The following is a 5,379-nucleotide window of genomic DNA, read 5'->3' on the forward strand; positions in this document are numbered from 1 at the left end:
TGTGTCTAATGTTAATTATCTTTTGTTCTCATTTGTTTCGCTTTGGAAGCGTTTAATTCCGAAATTCACAGTGATAATGTACGATATACAGAATTAATAAAAATACTCAATTTATATTCATATGGCAATAGAAGGTACATTTAAAATATTTAGTTAAGTTATACCTATTTTTGCAACTCTCTTATCATTTTACTTAACAATTTTTATGTGGTTTGGATCATTTCATAATTGTAACTAATTCTTTTGAAGTCTTATTAACTCATTTATTTGATCTCTAATGTTTTTAATTACTAATAGTCTTAATTTATTTCAATAAATTACACTGCCCAAGTGACCTCTGACAGTGACTAAATCGGATAACGAAGTCGTTGGCACCGACACCATGATTGCCTCGGGCGTCATACCATGGGACGCAGAACGCCAACCATGTATGCGATCGGTATGGCTAAAAAGCCATGATATCACATAATCGGGCATAAAAGCCATGAATACGGGCATAAAAGCCATGAATACGGGCATAAAGCCATGAATACAGGCATAAAGCCTTTCGCAGTACTGCTAAAACAATACCCTATTGGCATGCCAAACTATCCAATCTGACACACATGTCTAGGCAATACAAGGGCATATACTATCATCAAATATTAATATGTTGTGTTTTATGTCTTTATTATTTCACGATAAATTTCATAATTTGTACATTGATCATAATATTCATACATTCCTTACATCATTTCTATTGATCACAATTCACAATAATGGTATTCATATACCATTGTACTCAAAATATTTCTCCTCTCTACAATAATGAGAACTAATGTCTCATTCATACATTAATATGGTTCATTTATTCATTCATTATGTTATTCATATTGATCACAATTCTAAGCAATGGTTCACATGTACCATTGTATTCAAAACATTTTTCTTTTCTCATTTATACATTCAAGAATCTATTTATGTAATTACAAATTTTATATTTCAAGTTGAGTTACTAATATTTTATGAATTCCATTTATGATGGGCATATATGCCCTAACTATCTATTCACATCAATTAGGTGACTTATTTTTCATGTTTCAAGTAATCCATGAATATTTCATGGATTTCAAATTTATGGCCTAAATTTCTTTTTAACAATTTTGACTAGGATGTATAGTCCATATTTGTCATACAATTCTAAGCATTTAAGCTTAGAATTGGTTCTAGGTCTTCATCTTAATTCATTAATCATTTTGATTACTATTCACCATACTAGTCAACCAAAATGTTGACCTTTTTATACTTAATGGATATATTAATTCTAATTACACCAAGATCCCACATTTTGAGTTTTACATTTACTAGTATTAATTGCCAATTGCAATTTAATGTCCCCTAGATGCATTTCTAATTTCAAATTTTGAATTTCAAGTTTTGGTGTCACTATTCACCTCATTGGTCAACAAAAATGTTGACTTTTGCATAGACAATAGGTACATTGGTTTTAACACTCCCGATGTACCACATTTTGCATTTAAAACTTGTTGGAATCAATTACCAAATCCATTTCCAAGCTTATTTCAAGTTTTCATGTCACTATTCACTTCATTAGTCAACTAAAATGTTGACTTTTGCATAGAAAATATGTACATCGACTTTGGCACTTCAAACATACTACATTTTTCATTTAAAACTTGTTGGTTTTGGTAACTTTCTCAAAGCTTAGGTCATTTTGGCAAAATTGCCAATTTTCGGTTTTGGTGCTCCGAAGTTGCACTGTTTCATTGGTCGATTTACTGTTGGAATTAGACAAAACTTCCTTCATAGAATATGTTCCTTATTTTGTCTAGTTGAATTTCTTTTTTTGAATCACTCCATTTGGAGTTTTGTAGCTCAAGTTATGGCCAAAATAAGTTTCTCGCTCACTGCATCGTTCTGCTGAAATTTTGTGTTTTGGCAGATTTTGGTCCAACTTTGGTCAGTAATTTGACCAAGTTAGGTTCATAATTTGGTCTAACTTTCTTCATATGAAATGTTCTACCATGCCTTAGGTTTCCATCGGTTCAAGAATCGCCTAAATCCGAGTTTTTTAGAGAGAGTTATAGCCATCCAAACATTACTGTTCAAATGTAAATCTGCAGAGTTGCAGGTTTGATAACTCAATTTTGTTCAATAATTTGAATGGGTTAATGGCATAATTTGGGATAGGTTTCTTCATGAAAGTTGTTTTTCTATATCCTATCTTGTTGCTGTAAAAATTTCAGGTCAATTTGACCACTCTACAGTGAGTTATGGCCAAATGAACAGTTACTGTACAAATGGTCATTTTTGCAGGCTGTTTGTGGTATCCGGATTGGGGCCAAGTTTTGGTCCTCTTGCTTTAGTCTTTTGGGCATGGTTTCTTCAGCAAAAATGTGCCATTATAAGCCTAGTTTCATGTCCAATTAGCCAAACATCAATTGGACCTACACAGCCAAAGTTATGGCAGTGCAAGTGGACTGAATTTTTAGTCCCTCTGCTGCTGTCCTAGGGCAGCCTACAACTTCACTTTGCAATCCTATTTTTCAGTCCATAATATGGTCAACTTACCTAAAATGGTCACTAATTGACCATTAAAATGTGCTCTAACAATTTCATAAGCCAAATCAATTTTTCACTTCTCAAAACCCTAATGTCCAATTCAATTTGCCCATAAACCTCAATTAGCACACTAGTTCAACATCCATGCATATTCATACCTTACACATCATTTCTATCCACTCTAAATTCATTAAAACAATCAAACTCATCCTTCCTTAGGGCTGCCAAAAATTCAAGGGATGCATACACTTAACTTTTATTCATTTAATTTACAATTTCTCACTTATTTCAAGCTTCTAACATAGAATCAAAGAAGTATATATATAAGTAGGCACTAACCTCACTTTAACCTCTTGTAGGGCAGATTTTTCCAAGTTAAATCTTCATTTTCTTGTACTCTCTTGGCTGCCAAACACTTCCTCTAGGTCCAAGGATTCATTTTAGTGTTGGGGTCTTGAGGAAATATGGTGAGGAAGCATGAGAAATGAAGCTTTTGTTTGAAAATCAATGGAGGGAGAAGAGGGAGAGATTCACGTTTTGGCTGAAGAAGAAGAAGGAAACAGCAGAATTTTGACTCCATTTGTCTCTTTTAATTGTTTAAAAAAAAGACTTATTGAATGGTGATTGGTGGAGGGTATGTAAATGACATCATGTGATGTCATTATCCCTAATTTCCTTCATTTTTCTTTTCTTTTCTTTTCTACCACATTTCAATTTAATTTTTAGCAATATTTCTTCATATTTTATGTCATATTAATTATTTACTTAACTGGACAAGTCGGCCAGAAATCACCTCTGAAGGCGAAATGACCAAAATGCCCTCCGTTTGGGTTAACGGGTCTAAATCGTCTGTACCGATTGAAAAATTTTTCTAGGTATTTTCTTGGCATTCTAATGCCATGGGAACCTCAATAACCCTTCTCTGAAGTCCCAAAAATTATTTTATAATTTTTCCCTCGGGTCTAGGGCTCCTCGTTGCGAGAACCACAACTTCCCTCTGGTTACCCCTCGCTAGGGTACCAGCTCATTTGATTTAGTTGTATTTTATTTCTAAAATTTTTACTAAATTTTTCTTACTAATATTTGAGTTAATTATGGTTCCTGACTTTAATTTAAATATTTTTCCGGACGTTCTAGCTGTCCGGACCGACACCGGTCACCGGAACAGTAGAATGTACGGAGTTGATACCGGGAGGGTGTTACAAACACAGAGGAGACCTACACTTTCTTCCATATAGTGCCTCATAGGGTGCCATCCCTATGCTGGAGTGATAACTGTTGTTGTAGGCAAACTCCACCAAAGCTAACTGCTCATCCCATTGACCTCCAAAATCCAAAACACTCATGCGAAGCATGTCTTCCAGTGTTTGGATTGTCCTTTCGGACTGTCCGTCTGTCTGAGGGTGGAAGGCTGTACTGAAGTTCAACTGTGTGCCAAGTGCCTCCTGCAACTTTCTCCAAAATCGAGAAGTGAACTGGGGCCCTCTGTCAGATATTATGGAAGCCGGAACTCCATGCAATCTGACTATTTCTCGAATGTAGAGCCGGGCATACTGTACCACAGAGTATGTAGTCTTTACAGGTAAGAAGTGAGCTGATTTGGTCAAGCGGTCTACAATTACCCATATCGAATCATATCCTCGCGTGGTACGAGGCAACCTTGATCCACAAAATCCATAGTGATCATTTCCCACTTCCATTCTGGGATAGGGAGCTCTTGCAGCTTCCCTGACGGTCTCTGGTGTTCAAACTTCACCTTCTGACAAGTCAAGCACTTGGACACAAAGTCTGCTATGTCTCTCTTCATGCCATTCCACCAATAGCTATCCTTCACATCATGGTACATCTTGGTGGAACCTGGGTGGACACTGTACAGTGTGTAGTGTGCCTCTCGCATGATTTCATTCCTGAGGTTGTCTACATCGGGCACACATATCCTAGAACCTTGTACTAGGGCACCATCATTGGCAAATCCAAACTCACCACCTTCACCTTGCTGTACTCTTTCTATGATCTTCATCAATTGTTGGTCTCTGTGCTGGGAAACTCTAACTCTGTCCCTCAAGTCTGGCCTCACTGAAAAGTGAGCCAACAATACCCCCTCATCTGAAAGATCTAGGATTAAACCTTGATCCATCAACTCATGTACCTCTGAATCAATGGTCTCTTCTCTCAAATGTGCGCCAAACGCTGGAAGATTTTACGCTCAGGCATCCGCCACAACATTGGCCTTTCAGGTGGTACCTGGATGGTGCAATCATAGTCTTTCGTAAGCTCCATCCATCTCCTCTGTCTCAAGTTCAAGTCCCTCTGTTGGAAGATGTACTTCAAACTCTTATGGTCGGTGTATATCTCGCACACTTCACCATACAGGTAGTGTCTCCAGATTTTTAGTGCAAAGACTACAGCCGCCATTTCCAAATCATGGGTGGGGTAGTTCTGCTCATGCCTCTTCAGCTGCCTTGAAGCATAAGCCACTACCTTTCCATTCTGCATCAAGACACACCCTAGGCCAACTCTGGAGGCGTCACAATATACGGTGTATCCTTCACCACTCACAGGTAGTGTCAACACAGGGGCAGTGGTTAGACACTCCTTAAGCTTCTGGAAACTCACCTCACAGTCATCTGTCCAAATGAATGGAACATTCTTCCTGGTCAACTTAGTTAGGGGAGCCGCTATCCTGGAGAAATCTTATACAAAACGCCTATAGTAGCCAGCTAAACCCAGAAAACTTCGCACCTCAGTGACTGTTGTAGGCCTAAGCCAATCAGTTACAGCTTCAATTTTCTTGGAATCCACTTGAATGCCGTCACT

This window comes from Hevea brasiliensis, chromosome 17 (genome assembly GCF_030052815.1).
Source record: "Hevea brasiliensis isolate MT/VB/25A 57/8 chromosome 17, ASM3005281v1, whole genome shotgun sequence".
Lineage (NCBI taxonomy): Eukaryota > Viridiplantae > Streptophyta > Magnoliopsida > Malpighiales > Euphorbiaceae > Hevea > Hevea brasiliensis.